The following is a 19,370-nucleotide window of genomic DNA, read 5'->3' on the forward strand; positions in this document are numbered from 1 at the left end:
CATTTAGTACCTGGTGCACTTGTAGTAGATATTGTCCAATGATTTCAGTAAATAACTTTTTGAAGAGTTTCCAAACAATAAAATAGTTTCCAAGCTGCTATTATTAACATTTCCAATAATTACTTTTTAAAAATATTTTATATTTTTTAATTACCATATAATGTATTTGTTTCAGGGGTACAGGTCTGTGATTCACCAGTCTTACACAATTCACAGTGCTCACCATAGCACATACCCTCCCCAATGTCCATCATCCAGCTACCCCATCCCTCCCACCCCTCTCCACTCCAGCAACCTTCACTTTGTTTCCTGAGATTAAGAGTCTCTTATGGTTTGTCTCCCTCTCTGGTTTCATCTTGTTTCATTTTCCCCTCCCTTCCCCTATGATCCTCTGTCTTGTTTCCCAAATTGTTCATATCAGTGAGATCATATGATAATTGTCTTTCTCTGATTGACTTATTTCGCTTAGCACAATACCCTCTAGTTCCATCCATGTCATTGCAAATGGCAAGATTTCATTTTTTTTGATAGCTGCATAATATTCCATTGTATATATATATCACATCTTCTTTGTCCATTCATCTGTCGATGGACATCTTGGTTCTTTCCATAGTTTGGCTATTGTGGACATTGCTGCAATAAACATTGGGGTGCATGTGCCCTTTTGGATCACTACATTTGTATCTTTGGGGTAAATACCCAGTAGTGCAATTGCTGGGTCATAGGGTAGCTCTATTTTCAACTTTTTGAGGAACCTCCATACTGTTTTCCAGAGTGGCTGCACCAGCTTGCATTCCCACCAACAGTGTAGGAGGGTTCCCCTTTCCCCACATCTTCGCTAACATCTGTCGTTTCCTGACTTGTTAATTTTAGCCATTCTGACTGGTGTGAGGGGGCATCCCATTGAGGTTTTGATTTGTATTTCCCTGATGCTATTATTTTATAAAAAATTTTCTCTACTTTTTCTTTCCTTTCTAAAGTAACTCATTGCCTCAATTGTTGTCCTTATTTTCTGTTTTTATGGAATCTGAGCTTTTTGGTGGTGGTGATTGTTAGCCAAAGATATGACCATATTTCTTTCAAGTTGGGAGAACACATAGTAAGATAGAATGTATTTTTGCCACCATAGAAAGTTTTTGTTGCCTTCCAGAAATAACATGGATAAAGTCGGGGCCAACTACCTAATTGTCGGGGTCCTGTGCCCTGCTTGTTGAAAAAGGTAGGCAAAAAGAGCTGTTAAAGGCACTAAAATATGAAGCTTTTCCCTTCATTTCATGATTCTTCTCTGCTCACTTGTACTCTTCATTGTCCTATGGGACTTCACTTATAAAACACAAGTTCAAAGGTGAAATTGTTAAGAATTTCAAGACATTGACAGCAGATCATTAAACCAAACATGGGAGGCCTTCTGAGGGCACTCTCGTGAAGCTGGCCCTGGGAACAACTGACCAGTGACTCAGTAAGCAAGCTGGATACTAGAGGGAACATTTCCTCTCTTCTCTCTAGAGTCTATCAGGTGGAGGTGTGCACAGAGATCAGGGTTGTTGCTGGAGTCAGGGCTCCAAAGTGGAATGGAAGGCACAAGGCTTTGTGTCTGGTGTGCAAGGACCTGAGCAAGGTTTCTTCTCCTATTTTTGTCCTTGGTTCACCTGCACAATGACTTTATCATACTGTCTTCCTTAGTGAAGAGAAGGGTGATGATTACTGTTCATGGTGGGCAATTTTATTTTGACTTTCCATTTTAAACATTTTACATCATTGTATTTACTGAGTGACTGCTCTATGCTGGTTTCTGGTTAGGTGTCATTACTATTCTCCCTGTCCTCATGGTGAAGACTGTCAAATATAGAAGTGCTATGAAGGAAAGCTGAATAGAGAAAGTGGTTGGGTGTGGTGGGGCAGGGGCTCTACAGTTATCAACAGGGTGGTTAGGGAAGTCCTCACCCAGAAGGTGGCATTTGAACGAAGAACTGCAGGAGAGAAAGGAGGCAGCTGAGCTGCCTTCAGGGAAGAGTGTCTGGGAGGGTCATAGCCAGGGCAAAGAATCTGCAGTGGGAGCAGAAAATGTCATCCTTCATTGACCTTGCATGAACTTTTGGGGCAGTTTTAGCTTGTGCAGAGCCACATGAAAGTATCCTTTCCCCCCTTTTAGGTAGAAAAATAGCTTCCTTGTCAATTCAGTTACAAATAAATGAAAAAGAGGTTCTATGCCTTGACTGGATGTGGACACATCTCCCTCAGAAGAGGCACAGCTGGACTCTGATGTGGACTAACTTCTACAGAGAGACCTTTCTTATTAAAGGACATCTCTTATTAATGGCTGAGTTCAAAGCAAACTTTAAAAAATCCAATCGATTTCTCATTTATTACATTTTGTTTTGTGAAAGATTTTCTGTCAGTGATTTCAGAATGAAGGTGCCAATAGTAAAATAATTGGTTTATAAATGGAAAGTTAATCAGGCATTCCCCTTTACACTGTCCCCTCCAAGGTCAGGGATATGACTGAAATGCAAAGAAAACACATTTGTACAGTAGGTAGATGATAGGTCTATGTGAAGGGTTGTCAGTCTTGAGACTCCCACCCAGAGGCAAGTGTTGAAGCAAATGGCTTTGTGAGCTTCAGAGGAACAGGACACAGTTGTACCTGGACACAGAAGAATGGTGTCTGCAGTTACATTAATTGGGATAGCAATTATGAAAGCCTCAAGTTTCAGAGCCCACACTAATCCCCAGGAATACTTTTCCCCTGGTGGATATAATATTGCTGTTTTCCAGGTGCATTCCTCAGATGAATTACATTTCTCAGGCTCACATTGTATAGGTCACTATCAGGAGCAGGATTTGGGGGTTGCCAGAAGGTTCTTTGGTTTTGTCCAGGCAACTCGCTGCCTTCCTGTAGTGTCAGTGAACTTGGTAGAAGGGAGGATCAAAGCCGATTTAACTTTTGTCTGGAAGTATGAGCTCTGTGTCCTGGTTTCAGTGAAACACAAGGCAGGAATACAGAGGCCTGCTTCCTGGAACTATTCCTGTTTACATGATGATAATGTATTTCTTTAAGATGTTGACTCAAACAGCTGCATCCTGGGTCTGCTGTGTTGAATGGCTGCTTTGGAATTTCATGGCCTTCTGTTGAACGTACACTATGTTTTCCTGGAAAACAGAATATGAAAATAGTTGGCAATTCTTCCATAAGCTGAGCTGAATTCCAAGAACAGCATGTAGGTAATCCTACCTGATTCACCTTCAGAGCTCTACTTTGAATTTCTGTTGGTGGCAACAAAGCCGTCATGAAAAACAGCATACTTCACCTTTGTAAATGAAGCCTTCCATTAAGAAAGGCAGACAGGTTTAAAAAAGTTGTTGTTTAAGGTTTTTGTCTGATCCTTACCTGAATGAGAAACCCTTCAATGTAACAAAAATATCTACTGTCAAGCCATTGTTGGTTTATATGACATATTCCAAAATCCTTGTAGGAAATTCGGATGGCATTTGATAGGGTCAGCGTGACAGAGGTATATTCCATAAGTAAGTTCATCTCAACCTGTGACATTTCTGTATTCCCATGGGGGTTGACTCTTGAAGCCTTTAGATAAGTAAGAATTGGCACATGTCGGACACTGCAGGTCTTGCAAGCTTAACATGTCATTTCTCTCTTTCTCTACCATCTTTATGGAAAATGCTAAGGTATTAAGTTCATTGCTATTTCCTGAAATGGTATTGTTATTTCCTGTCTGAAGAGCTGTAAGGGTGGGTCTCTAGGACACTGTGCCTAAGAGTTAATGATTCTATTGCTGATGTTTCCCAGAATATTTCATTCTTTCTTTTCTGTTAGGCAAAGATCCAGGGGGGTTAGGTCTGAAAAGCAACACAAAACATGCACCACTCCCTCCTTGGACCCTTTCTGCGAGTAAGTCATTTTTTTTTCCCTCTAGAAAGCGCTGCCACTTTTGGACAATGTCTCATGCATGTCTGGTGACACAGGGGATGGGGAGGGGACTGGACAGGAATGTACTGGAGCTCTTTGCTATTGCATTCATGCTTGCTTGGCCAGAATTGATTAGGGAGTAGGCAGAGAGCATTTAGGCTGAGTTTGGTATAGAAGATGAAGGGAAGCCAGGCAGGACACTCATTATAGACCCATATGCTTCATATTTAGAGAAAAATGTGTTTTTAGGTTAAATTAACTTCAGAAGCATAAACCAGGATGATTTCCATTAGAGCACTGTTAAGTTCCCTGTCCCTAGCTCTGGTTCCACAAACCTGCCCTTATGCTCATCCTTTCACATTGAGTCCTTCCCTGTTTTGGAGTCCGTGGGCTGGAAATGAGCACATCTGCAGTCTGAGAATATCAACAGTTGCCAGAAGCTCACAGAGAAAAGCATCTGGAAGCTTTTTATCTCTCAGCTGAAATGTCTTCCTGAGGACACACGCATAGTGTCATTGGGACACTTATGATCTTAATTTTAAATCCTTTTCCTATCACAGAGAATAGTTCAAATAATTAACTACCCATTTCTCCAAGAAGCCAGATCCTTTGGAAATCATGCAAAAACACCAACAGCAATAACAAAACCAGCAACACAAAATAGGTTAGAAAGTCTGTGAAGATCTATTTCTATTGGCTTCTTTGGACAGTAGCCAGGAGAGAGCTTTGGCGTGTGATCTCAGTTCAGGGGCATATGGCATAGCATATTAAAGGAGAAGAGGGTGCCTTTCAAAGACCAGTGTGGGTTGTCTGTGCTTCCCAGGCAGTGGCTATCCAGCCAAAAGTCACACTTGTGCTTGCAGTGGACATTCTTCACTCTGAGACAGTTTGTTAGGGCTCAGCATGGTCTCGAGGTTCTTCTCTACCTCTTCTTCTGCCACCCTGACTGGCTCTACACTTGTCTTTTAGAAGACTGACTCAAAGGTCCACCGTGGTCAGTATGGAAACAGAGTGGAAGGATCTGGAATGACTCCTGGCTAACTGAGGAGCTCTAGTCTTCTCTGCTTCTCTGTCCTTGCATGACCAGGCATAGGAGAGGGTCATCTGCAGAATGGCCAGTGGGCATTTTCTCTAGAAGCCTCCCTGGATGGCTTACCAAAGGGAATTTACGGCACTTGGGTTTGGCTTCAGGCAACAGCCTCAGGAAGAGTATTGGGTCAACGCATTTCTGCTGGCTGTTCTCCCTGCCTCCTCTACCCTCACAATCAGAAGTGTGGTCAGTCAGGATTCAGAACTGGAGGTGTTTGTGATAAAGTTTCAGTTAAAGTGATGCGTGCTCTCTGTTGTAGGTTGAATGGTGCCCCCCCCCCCAAAAAAAACATAGGTCCACCTGGAACCTGTGACTGTGACCTTATTTGGTCTTTGCAGATGCAATTAAGTTAACAATCTCAAGATAAAATTATCCTAGATTAGGGTGGACCCTAAATCCAAAGACAAATTACAAATTTTAAGTGTCCTTATAAGAAAAAAGGAGGGGAGAAGACAGACAAAAGAGGGCTCTGTAAAGATGAGACAGAGATTGGAGTTAAGAAATTTCAAGTCAAGGAACGCCAATCCCACAGGGCTAGGCAGTTTCTGTGGCTCACCAGTCTCCTTTATAAGGAGCACATTTTATCTTTAGATGTTAATCTAGTCAGGAGGGAGCTATTCTTTCTCTTGAACCTCCTTTGTGCTCATTATCTGATGGTTTTACAGATCAACTCACAGAGTGGCCACCTTATTCCCCAAAAGTTCTTGGAGACAGTGATGAAAGGGGAAGATCCACTTCCACAGAAACTATACTCTGCAAGGGCAGAGAATATCAAAGTATATTTTTTTGTTTCTGTGTGTGTGCATTTTCTTGTGAGACCTTGCCAGCTCTGACTGGTTCCAAGTCTATTTTCTGAGGCCAGGATGGCAAAATCAACATCGCTTCCATCCTGGTATACCGAGTCCTTTTCCGAAGGAGTTGTGGGTACTGGATGGAAGAAAGAACAGAGCCACAAATTATCTGAGGTTTGGTGTAACTTTCTCTCCAGGGTCAAGACCATCTTTCCTGTCTCCTCCAAAAAAGGCACTGATTCAAATGTCTTTCATAATTAAAAACTGAGTTTTTCTAAGACACACGTTTCAGGGGAGGTGGAATGCTTGCACTGAGTCTTGTAGGATGAGTAGGGGTTGCTTTTCTGGTGACCAGGTAGGGTGAGGGGGGTCCAGGTGGGGGGACTGCACATGTGGAGGTTTCGGTGGGGCTGCAACGCTGGTCTGGCATCCTCACTGAGCAGTGTCAGTGACATGGACCCATTGGGGAGGATTAGGCAGAGGAGTATCATGATCAGATTTGAATTTTTGAAAGAGCCATTTGATGCCCTGATGGAGAATGGGCAGGAGTGGGATGAGGGTGGAGGAGGCAGGGAGAACAGCCAGCAGACAATGGAAGTAAGTAGTAAGTGTCAAGGTGGGATCTGATCTCGAGTTGTATGGTTTTAGAACATTCTACGTCTCAACTCATCTCACATTTCTTCTCCATCCATCTTTCAAAGGTGTTACGAAGCACAAATGAAATAAAAAGCAGCAAGGTATGTGCAAAAGCATTATACATTATTAGAAAGCTCGTAAGAATGACATTCTATTATGCTGAACAGACCAGAAAAACAGACCTCACATGAGGCTGAATGGAGTAGGAGAAAAAGGGATGGATAATGATGGGAAAGGCAGTGCCCTGTGGGCTATATTTCTCATGGTCTAACTTTTCAATATTTATAGGAATTCCTAATCTAAATGCCTTTTCGTTGAAGCCAAAATAGGCATAATACACAATTAAACCACTGTCAATGACAGGTGTTTCTGGAGAAGGAATCATGGCTCTGTAACAGGTACTAAAACCAAACATAGAGAACAGAACATGGTCCATACATGAGAAAGAAGTTGCTAGATTCTTCCTAGGGTGTAGGGCCAGTTACATCTATGTTCCTAACTCTGTTCCTGGCACATTGTAGATGACCATTACATTAAAAAACATAATGTAGGGAGCCCACAAAGCTTATCGAGGGTTTCTTTGCCGTCTGCCGGTGTACAACTTTCTTTTCTCTATATCATACAACTGGAATTATTCAAGCTGAATCAAACTAATCAAACATTTACCTTTACAAATACAAGGGACTTCTAACCCATACTTTGGTTATGTCTGCTTACATCTTTCTTTTTCTTGGTCATATGCAAACACAGGGTGAACCCTGAGCTTAGGAACCTTTCTGTTTTTTTCTCCTTGTTTTTGTTAGCTGAGATTGGATGTAGAATGCTGAATAAATAGAAATTCATTCTGGGCCTCAGGACTCTTTATGAAGGCAATTCTGACCTCCAGCAGCACACATAATATTGGTAATCTGACCTCGGTTTGATTTCCACATAAGCTGTCATTTTGTACACCTACAGAAAGCAAGGGAGGACATTAATGAAGAGGATATATTTCTAGTAGCAAACAGAAACAGAGTCAGGTACCAAAAGCTATCCTTGCTCCAATAACAACTCATGAATTTTCTTTAATTTTTGATTGCAAGTGTGTATTTTGTGCTTCTGGGTGTTCTGGTACACAGTCTGTAATGACTTTTGAGTTTGGTTATAAAATGTTACCTGATGGGCTAACGCCACTTGTATGCAAAAAGTAATCAGTAGTCACATACTTACAAAGTATGTGTGTCATTGATAAATGGTTGGGATAAACTATGACATTTTTCTCTGATGAAAAAAGTAATGCAAACTCATTTTATAGTAAATTTGGAAAATACATAAAGGTGCAGAAATTACCTGGGACCCATTACTCAGCTATAAATGCCATTATTTGAAGTATTTCCTTTTTTTTTCTATGCATATGTTAAATCATTATGTGTGCATATATATACATTACATTATATATAATTCTGAATCCCACATTTTCCCCTTTAACATTGATGTGCAAATATGTCCCTCATGTTATTAAATTCTTTGAATATACTAGGAATGGTTAAGGCTTTAAGTGGCTAATTTAAGATTATTTGATCCTTGGCATGGCTTGATATTTGGTGCTTCCAAGCCAGCATCACATAAAGGATCCTTTCCTCCTTTGTTTATTAAAAATAAGGGCATCTATATTTCATCTACAGGGTGAGAGATGTTTGAAGGGAATCAGGATCTACATATTTTATATTAAAACTCTAGTCAGATATATGATACTGCCTCTTCTATTTCTTATATTCTATGTGTTCTCTTTTTTTTGCAAGTCATAGAAGTGATTAAACTTTAGTAAGAGAGGTGATTCCTCCAAATCTGGAGGGCTCAGCTCAAGCTGGTGTTGAATGTAATGCAGTATTTTCCAGAGCTCAAACCAGCCCCTAACCCCTGTATGTGTCTTCTCTTTCATGGCATGAGACCCAGACCAGGAATCACCAAGGATGCAGAGGGGTTAGGATTGAAGAGTGCAGAGTGGTGTGTCGGTGAGACAGGTGGTCAGAGGCAGCTCAGAGGCTTTGGGGGCACACAGGCCAATATGTAACTTATTAGGCAAGGCTTGAGGTCAAGGACAGAGGCAGACTGGACTTTTGGAGAAGGATTTCTACTTTTACAGGGTAACACCCTTGGGTTCAACGGGCTCCATGTGCTATACATACCTCTGCCATTTAGGTGAAGGCACCTACATTGCCGTATGCCTGTCCCTTCTAGGAGCTGAGGCTGACCCAGATCAGAATCAAGTAGGCATCAAGAGACCTACAGGCCAATCACATAAGGAGACAGGGTTCTACATGCAGTGGCTAGAGCAAGGGGCTTGCCTGCCGTGGGCTGGGGTGCCCAGGGGCTGCTGAGCAGGACGGGGACCGTAGGGAGACCACTCCTGGCTCCGCTGGGCAGGTGATCCTCAGTGCTCAGATCATGTGAACCCTCCCACCCCCCACCACGACCAAGCACAGGAATCTGCTGGCCTCCCTTGGGGGCACTGGCTCCTGTCTCTGCCTCTTGTCTCACTGAACATCTGCTCATACGTGTGTCTCTTGGGTGCCCCTCTGTTCTTCGTCTGAGTTCAGAAACCTGCTACCGAATCTGCCTTAGTTTGCCCAGGCTGCTGTGACAAAGTGCCACACACTGCGTGGCTTCAAGAATAGGAATCTATTCTTTCCCAGTTCTGGAGGCTGGAAGCCCAACATCAAGGTGCCAGCAGGGTTGGTTCCTTCTGAGAGCCATGGGGAAAGCCGCCATTCCAGGCCTCTTTCTGAGGCTTGTAGATGGCCGTCTTCTTCTTGTCTTGTTACATCGTCTTCCCTGGGTGTGTGCCTGTCTGTCCAGATTTGCCCTCTTCATACGGACACTAGTCATATCGCATCCTAACGACTTCATTTTAACTTGACTGCCTCTGTAAAGACCCTATCTTTAAATAAGGTCACACTCTGAGGTGTTGGAGGTTAGGACTCCACCCTATCTTTTTTGGGGGACACAACTCAGCTGCCCTGAGTGAACTCAGGGGCATCAGTAAATGGTGCTTTCCAACTCAATGTAGTAGTGAAAAGAAGGGCCATATGCACCCCAATGTTCATAGCAGCAATGTCCACAATAGCCAAACTGTGGAAAGAGCCAAGATGCCCTTCAACAGATGAATGGATAAAGAAGATGTGGTCCATATATACAATGGAATATTACTCAGCCATCAGAAAAGATGAATACCCAACTTTTACATCAACATGGATGGGACTGGAGGAGATTATGCTAAGTGAAATAAGTCAAGCAGAGAAAGTCAATTATCATATGGTTTCACTTATTTGTGGCACATAAGGAATAGCATGGAGGACATGAGGAGAAGGAAGGGAAAAATGAAGGGGGTGAAATCGGAGGGAGAGATGAACCATGAGAGAGTATGGACTCTGAGAAACAAACAGGGTTCTAGAGGGGAGGGGGGTGGAGAATGGGTTAGCCCAGTGATGGGTATTAAGGAGGGCACATACTGCATGGAGCACTGGGTGTTATAGGAAAACAATGGATCATGGATCACCACATCAAAAACTAATGATGTACTGTATGGTGACTAACATAACATAATAAAATTAAAAAAAAATAAAGTGCAGTTTGAGTGATGTGATCTTTCTAAATATGAGAGCAGCAGAATCCTTTAAAATGCTTCCCTTTTGAAAGAATAACCTGGAGAACCCTGAGCTGTTGGGTTCATCTTCTCCCCCAGGCTGTTCAGACTGGTGCAAAGGAGAAAACAAAGAGTAGGCATTTTCCTCTAAAGTAATAGAAGATGACGCAGGACCCATCTGGGGTTAAGCTAGAATTATCTGGCTATCGAGTATCTCAGCGGGTCACTGTCCTGGTATGTCACGGTGACAGCGACTGTCCTTGTGTCCAAGTGTACATGCCAGATACTACCTGTGGGGCTTCCACCTCGGCCCCACTGAGGCTCAGTGGGCTCTCATGGTTCCATGTGTGGGCCCAACCGATGGAGCCCAATAGAACAGCAGCCTAACACAGCGGTGGAGAAGGTAGACTCTGCAGCCAGACTGACTGGGTGGTGACCAATGGGACCCTGGGCGGGCAACCTAAACTCTCTCTGTCTCAGTTTTCATCTGTAAAGTGGGGATGGTACTAATATCTAGCACCTCTATCAGGGAGTTGTTTTGAAGATTAAATAAATTAATATCTGTAAAGTGCTTAGAACAGGGCCTGGTACTTAATACAACGTGTATTTGTCAGATAAAATTAAGGACTTAAGGCTTACGAGATGCCAGGCACTGCATTCAGCACTTTCGATGCACTCTTATAAGAGTGCTATGGGGCCGTTACTATCACCCCTGCTTCAGAGTAGGAAACATGGTCCAGAGACTCTTCGAAGTCGAAGAGGTTAAAAGGCTGGAGCCAGGTTTCAGAGAGAGGTGTATCTGACAGGCTGCCCGAACTCGCCTCCCCCATGAAGCTGCCTGCAAATGTGGCTGGAGCAATGGGTCCCTCTTCTGTTAATACTTGCTGAGTGTCCACCACATGGTGGCAGGTACCTGTCCACGGTCGGCAGAATAATGATGACATTTATGAATTAGGCTTATTGACATGTACGTGTCAGTTCCAGTGTTCATTTGAACTATGCTCTGCTACCTTCTTGAGAGTCACTAATGATTAGGAGCACATAATGATGGTAGTGAATTTCCTATTTACATTTTGAATGACACCTCTCTGAAAGGTTTCGCAAATTATTACTCATGACTGAGTATCTTCCCTAACTTACAGATAATTACTTTCTAATATGGATCAGTTGATAGGACCTAATATATTAGTTTGTCTCTCCTGTTGAATGGACTTGCATATGAATATCTGATGCGATTACTGTTCATTCTGTTTGAAGGACAAAGGGAGAGAGCAGAAGGCACATGTGAGCCATTTACCTTTTTCAACCAGTGGATGGTCCAGGGGGCGTCCCCATTGGCCCCTGCGAACCATGCAAAGCAGGCCAGGGCACACTCCTGGGAACACACAAGTGCCAACGTCCCATGCTGCAGCTGACTCTGCAAGTGGACAGAGAGGAAAGATGTGTTGGTGGGGAGAAAGGTCCCCCAAAATAAGTGGCCATGAAATTTATTGCCCAAACAAGGACTCTTTTCAGAATTAATGAGGGTGCTAACAATACGTATGCCAGGTCAACAGGTGTAAACCGGGACTGTCCTGGGCCATGGAGGCGACGGCCACCCTTTGACAGCCTGCAAGGCGAGAGGTGTGGGTGCAGGCCTGGGGCAGGGCAACATGACTGTCCTGACTGGAGCCTGTGACCTGGGGGCAAGCTGGGCCTGCCTGATCCTGGTACGGCTGGGCCACTGGTCTGTCCCAACGTGGACATATGTCCGTGGTCGTGAATGGAGGCACGAGGGAAATCCTGTCTGAAGGTAAACTCTAAATCTTCCAATCTGATTAATTACCATGATTCTCTTTGTAATTTCTCTGGGTATTTTTTGTTTGGAAGCACACAGTCCTTTCTTCTGACCTAACACTGTTGACCTGACCTCTTCTTCGGGCAGCCAAGACTTTCTACGTCAGGGGTGAGCAAGCTTGGCTTTATGACACTGGTTGATGCTTATTCATTTATCTCATAAGATGGTCATTATCAAAGACTGTGTGTGTAGTGAGATGGGGAGGTGTACATGTAGGGGTGTGTGTGTGTGCGTGAGCATGCATGGGGTCAAATAGGTCTTGAGCCCAGTTTATCCCCTCTGCAGGCTCAGCCTGGCGTGGTGCTGGTATTCAGAACCATGAGGAAGGAGAGGGTGGCAGGTGAGCTCTTCCAGAGTCCTGACTATAACAGGCTGAGAAGAAAGGGCTGTGATGGGCAGGAAATGTCATGTGCCCCCCACCCTGGCTTTTCTGCAGACGGACACATGCTACAGGGCCGCTGTCGTACAGGTCTGGAAAGAGCTGTTACAGGGTTGCTGGCCTAGAGGAGCAGGGCTGTGAAGCAGGTCATGAAATTTCAGCTGGTTCCATGTATGCCCTGCTGTGGGCTGGAGGGTGGTGGGAGGTTGCATGGAGTGGACCCTGATGACTTGGGAAGGAAATGAGGGAGGACAAGAGGATATCAATAGCAACAGTTTATCATATTTTTTAACTATTTTTTTTTTTTTAGAGAGAGAGCACAGGTGTGAGCCAGGGTGTGGGGACAGGGAGAAGGGGAGGGAGAGAGAGAATCTCAAGCAGGCTCCACGCCCAGCACAGAGCCTGATGCAGGGCTTGATCTCACGACCCTGAGATCATGACCTGAGCTGAAGTCAGAGACAGAAGCTCAACCGACTGAGCCACCACAGTGCCCCAGTTTATTGTATTTTTTAATTAAAATTTTTTTGAAATATTAACTCATCCTTTTAACCTAAAGGGTTGAGATCGTCCCAGAGAAAGGCACGTTGTCTTCAGGGCATGTGGCACACAGTAAGGCCCATGTTCATTTCATATACTCTCTTCCTGACCTCCCATCCCATCACTTCTTTCCCAGAAATGTGCGTAATATAGTACTGAAGCCTATTTTCACTTACTGTATTTGCAGAATAATTTCATGTTTCTTAGTCTTTGCTTTTAAAGTAAATGGCATATCCTATATTTCTTATCCACCAAAAATCCAAAAGATAAACCCTCAGTTGAGTTGTTTTTTGTCATTGGGTCTTAAGATCTGGTGATGTGTATTGTCATCAGCCCTCCCTGGAAGAAAGGTATTGACCCTTTTTTCATGTAAGAGTGCTCCCAAACCTCTCTATTGCTCAGTGTACAAAAATTATTTTCTTCCCTTATAACAGAAAAGGAGCATATGATGGTGTAATTTGCAATGTGTCATTTACATATGCAATACATTATGATATAATTGAAAATAAAATACAGCCCAGAATCTCCAGATATTGATATTTCTTAGTGGTGATAGGTAGTCAAGGATTAAATACACACACACACACACACACACACACACGAACCTTTCTATTCTTTTTTTGGGGGGGGAGGGGAGGGGTAAAGGGAGAGGGAGAGAGAGAATCTCAAGCAGGCTCCACACCTAGCACAGAGCCCCATGTGGGGCTCCATCTCATGACCCTGAGATCATGACCTGAGTGGAAACCAAGAGTTGGACGCTCATCCAACTGAGCCAGCTGGGTGCCCCTACCTTTCCATTCTTAGCATAGAAAAGTTTCTGTACACAAATTATTGATAGTATTACGGGGACTGAAATTTAGAATTTTGCAGTTTATATTTGCTTTTAGTTTGTGAGCCTGATATTTGAACCAATGAACCTAAAGAATGTTATGAAAGTAATTTCTAAAATTACCTGAACAAAACTCATTTAAAATCACCTTAAAAGCACTATTTCTATTTTGCTCAGCCCTCTGGGTTAGGAGAGGGAATATGGGGAAATTGTTACAAAAATCAAAGAAAAAGTCTGTTGCCTGTATTGCAAATTTGGAACTACTGACATAGAATATTCTTCAATTTCTAGAGCTTTTGGAAAATAATTACCTTGAAATAGGAAAGCAAATAACCTGGTTTTCCTCAAAGGGATGTTCTGTTTTGAACGTGGGATTTTGTTTTGTCTTTCATAAACGGAGACAACAAAAGAAGACATTTTCTAATGAGATATTTACAAATTATGAAAAATTCTTCCTTTTTTTGGTCTTGATCCTTGCATTCCCCCAAACTTAGCTTGGTGCCTAGGACACAGTAGATGCTTAGTAATTATTTATCAAATAAAATTCAAATACAGTCGTAGATAGATGACACGTTGCTTCTTTCAGGCAGGCTGTGTTGCCCTGTTTTTCACCAAATCGGCCACTAGATGGCTCTCCATATCCATGCCAGATCTCCACTAATCTGTGTACTCGTTAATGCATGCAGATAACTATGCATGCAGTTCAGGCTAGGAAATCCTGTTGAAAGAACAACTCAATGCTCCCTTTTCACTGGGCACCACTTCCAAGTGCTCTAGACTACTTGTGTGCACAGAGGCATAAGACAAAGCTGGTGACGTTCATGTTGGGGTGGTTGGAAGAAGAAACAGAGGGGCTATTCTCCTTTAGCCAGGATTCGAGATGTGTTCTTCCCTATCGTGGAAATGCTAAATAACTTTATGGTTAGTGACTTTTTAGATTAGCCAGGCACAGACTTTAGTCGTTTGTGTGAACATTCTCCCCCTTTTCTTCCACCCCTCCACTTCCCCCTCTTCTCTCTGTCGCCTATCTCCCCCACATGCTGCACACACACTTGGACAGGGCGCTATGTGTCATCACACAGTGCTGGAACCCTGCAAGTTTTGTTTGGGCGGATGGCGCATTTGTTGAACTGCTTATCTGTGAATATCGGGAGTGGAGGGCGGGATCGTCAGAACTCACTCTGCTTAACACTGCTTTGTGGTCAGACTTTGAACCATCAGTGTAACCATAAAGTTATAGTTGGGCTGGTTCTCTAGAGCGGCTGCAGTAGTGTTTCCCCTGGGGGTGTAGACGCAGGCTTAACCAGGGGGAAGCCTTGCCAGGGGCTTGGGTAGAAACATTTGGAGGGTGTGGTCACTGGAGCCTTCCTTGTATCACTTCTCCATCCATGCTCTGGGTTACTGTAAAAATAGTAGTGCTGGAAAGGGGCAGTTTTCTTTGGGATAAATCCATTTCTTTGAATAATATATTCCCCCCCCCTGGTTATGGAAGTGATACTTTTCCATTGTAGAAAATTTGGAAAAAACAGAAAAGTATCATAAAAATAATAATTCTAACCATTTTAGAGACAAAACTGAAATCAGATAGTATTTATAATTTTATATCCTTCTTTTCATATTATATTATATCATGGGCATACTCCCATAGCATTAATTAAATATTCTTCAAAAACCCTCTTTTTAAAGGCAGTATATTATTCCATCTTTTGCCTGTTCTTCACTTTATTTGATAGTTTTCCTACTGATGGACACTTAGAATATTTCAAATTCTTTACTTTCAGAGTTGATGCTGAAATAAATATAGTTATATATGCATTTTTCGCACATCTCTGATTAATTCCTTAGACTAAATATCTGTAATTGGAATTAAAGGGAGAACAAATGTATACTTGATATGGAAGCAAAATGCAACCTTTCTCAGGAAGAATTCTTTATTCTTTTGGTTATCAATTCAGGGTCAGATTAGGGAACTCTGAAACTAGGGTTGTATCTGAGTTTTGCAAAGTATTTCTCACATAGTACCTCTTCTTATAAGACAATGTCACTGGCAGGAAACCTAGATCATTCTGCTTTGGAAATAAGCTATTTTTCTCCTTGCCTTATACTTGTATCATTTATTTCCTGAAAGCTTAACTATGAAGGTTCTATCAGAAAAGGCTGCTTTTTATAACACTGGGGTATGAAGCTCAATCACTGAGCTTCATAGGGTTTATAGGATCTTCTGTCACTTGGAGAGACTGATGAGCTGTTGTCTATGCATTATTAATGATGCCCATTGCTCAACGAAACTCTTGATTCCAATCTCTGTGGTGGGCTCAACGTAGATGACACAACCATGTGTGTCAGGCTTATCCTGACTTAGAATTTGGAATCTAAAGGGAAGTGTTTTTGGCATGGTTCTTGTAACTCTCCATATTCTTTCACTAGGTGGACACATTTTACCCCATTTTAATAAGAAATCCAAAATGTAGGGGTTTGAAAGCATTCCAGTGACAATTACTACTAGGAAAATCTCTTTAAAAAAAAAAAAACTTTCAAAAGACTGACATTGAATGAAAAGGATATTCATTTAACTTTTTAAAGGCTTTTTGAAATAAAAATCTATTTCTAGAACTCAGCATTTGGTATAACAAGAGCACCTCTTAATGTTTTTCAAATGGTGTTCCTTTTTTAAAAATTAAATTAAGCATGTATTTCCATTTTGAAATCTGGAATATTTCTCTTTTTGGCATTTTGGTATTTGGAAAAAGGCAGAAAGTTTTTTTTAAACCTATGTATGCACAAGTCTTTTAACATTCTTTTTCTGCTTTGGATTCCACGAATTATGAAAGTCGTAGCTCAGAGACAACACTAAACGGGAAACAGGAGTTCTGTTCACTGTTCCTTTCCTTGCCCTCCTGCTCATGTCCTGGCTGTCAGATTTCCCATGTTATTCCAAGTTCACTGGTGTGTCTAACTGCCTCGAAGCAAGTTGACACAATGCTCCTGGAATCTGGCCTGCCGTGAGCCTCGGGCATTGGGCTCGGGCTGGTCTGGGCAACGTGCTAAGGGGAAGTTGGCCTACAGAGTCCTTCTCCTTGATAGTGGATGCTCTGTGACCTCCCAGTCCTCTGATGCTGAGACCTTCATGGGACTGTGGGCTGCTCATTGCTGGGTTCTACCCAAGACTACCCTCTCTGAGCCTAAGCCCCACATCCTGGATCTTACCCTCCTCCATCAAATTTCACCATGTTCTCTTGACTCAAAAATCTGCTTCTGTATGAAAGCTGATGACATGTGGAAAATGACCTTGATGTATTGGTAGCCTCTAATACCTTACCAGGCAAGTTATCCTAGCTGTCATGGAACAGAAATGTTCACAGACCAAATTGAGATGCTCAAATCATATGGTTTATTTAAAAAATTCAAAACTTACCATGAAAATCAACAAGAAATTGATGGGGGTAATGAATGTACCTGGGGTCTGGTGCCTGCGAGATAAAAGGACCATCCTTCCAGGATTCTAGAATCCTGAGCTGAGTTTTGACTATCTGCTGCATCAGCCTTCCCTGCCAGTGATGTAGTTACAAGAACTAGAGCTGAGGTTAAACACGGGCTCAGTAGGTGGAAGGTGCTATAACCAGTACACGCTTGGTCTATTGGGAAGACATCTGGCCAATAGCTGTAAGTCACCAGTTAACATGCTGAGTGGCTGTTTTAGGCAGTATACTGGCCCCCAAAGATGTCCTCATCTTAGTCCTTAGAACTGTGAATATGTAACCTCAGTGGTAAAGGGAACTTTGCAGATGTGATAAAGGAGCTTGAGATGGGAAGATTATCTTGGATTATCTGGTGGGCCCAATGTAATGACAAGGGGCATTTTGGGGGATGTGGGAGGCAGGGAAGTTAGACTTAAGATGTGATAATGGCAGCAGAGTCAGGGAGATAGATGTCTGTTTGAAGATGCTGCACCGCTGGCTCTGAGGATGGAAGAAGGAGCCATGAGCCAAGGAATGCAGGTGGCCTCTGGAATTTGGAGAAGCCAAGTGTTAATGGACTGAATTGTGTCCCTCACCCCTGCTGAATTCATATGTTGAAGTCCTTACCACCAGTACCTCAGAATGTGATCATGTTTGGAGATACGGTCTTTGCAGAGGAAATTAAGTTAAAATGAGGTCACTAGGGTGGCCCCCAATCCCATATGACTGATGTCCTTATAAGAAGAGGAAGATTTGGACACAAACAAGGACAAAGGGAAGACGATGTGAAATACAAAGAGGAGATGGCCATCTACAAACTAGGGAGAGGTCTGGAATAGATCCAGATCCTTTCCTTAAGGCCCACAGAAGGAATCTACACTGTTGACATCTTGATCTTGGACTTCCAGCCTCCAGAACTGTGAGACAATACTTTTCTGTTGTTTAAGTCTCCAGTCTGTGGTATTTTGTTACACAGCCCTAGCAAACTAATACACCAAAGGAATAAATTCTTCCCTGGAGCCACCATAAAGTGATGAAGGCATGTTGACACCTTGGTTTTAGCCCAGTGGGACCTACATTAAACTTCTGACTTCCAGAACTGTAAGGTAATAAATTTAGTTCTTTTAAGTTGCAAGTTTTGTGGTAATTTGTTATAGAAATAATATGGAGGCTGTGGGTTTAATGTGTGTTTTTTGAGGGCAGAGCACATATGGGGCCAGAATGGGACCATAATGGATATCATCAGTGAGTGGCCAATTTAGGGATGAAAAAGCTATTGGCCTGGAGGTTTCACGATCTGGATCTTATGACTTGATCTTTGTGCTCCATTTTATCTACTGGTACCACTTGTTTGTTCTACCACCCTTTTAAGGTAATAAATTCAGCCTATTCTATCTTTTACATGTTCTATGTGGCTTATTATTTCTTTGTAGCTCAGCATGTCTTCTGGATTATGCCATATGCTTACTCACTGCCTGTGGTTAACACATTAGTTTACTTAACACATCAATGCATTTCACCTGCTTTGTACAAGCCACTAGCTTCCTATCTATGTAAGTAATATGTCCTTTGAGTTCCATCCATCCCATCTATTTTCCTCCTATAATTGTACCAAATATTTTAAAATAGTATAGCAAACACATGTTACAGCTCCTGTATTCCCAGGGTGCTAATACATGAACCATATTTGCATTTAGAAATAGAGGGCTCTGTACACAGCACCACTCCTGCCATCATCCTCATATTGGTTTGGGGAAATTCTGTGGCACATGAAAGTTATCAATCTCCTCTTCCTTATTCTTCTTCCCCCCGAGTTAAGATCTTCTTTAAGACCCTGATCACTGTGTATTGTCTATGGTTATTTCCAAGCTACGTTGGCAGAGTTGAACACCTGCGACACAGATCATCTGACCCCAAACATAAAATATTTCCTGTCTTATGGAAGAAGTTTGCTGACCCCTACACTAGAGCCCTATGAAAGAAATATTACTATTTCAATTTCCAATTTGAAGAAGCCAAGACTCTGGAAGGCTATTTACTTTCCTAAGGTCCGCAACAAACTGGAGATGGGCCATGCCAGGGTTCAGCTTCAGAACCTGGCTGTTTCCAGCTCACCATGCTGCTTTGGGGGAACTTGTCTTTAGCTTGTCTGGTCTACTCCTGCCTCAAAAAGGTGATTTTGACCTGTCTTAATGACCTAATTATGTTTCTGATCTCTCTTCCAACTTGGCAAACTTACATCCAATACATCATACTTGTTTGG

The sequence above is a fragment of the Halichoerus grypus genome, chromosome 1 (assembly GCF_964656455.1).
Source record: "Halichoerus grypus chromosome 1, mHalGry1.hap1.1, whole genome shotgun sequence".
In the NCBI taxonomy this organism is placed as follows: domain Eukaryota; kingdom Metazoa; phylum Chordata; class Mammalia; order Carnivora; family Phocidae; genus Halichoerus; species Halichoerus grypus.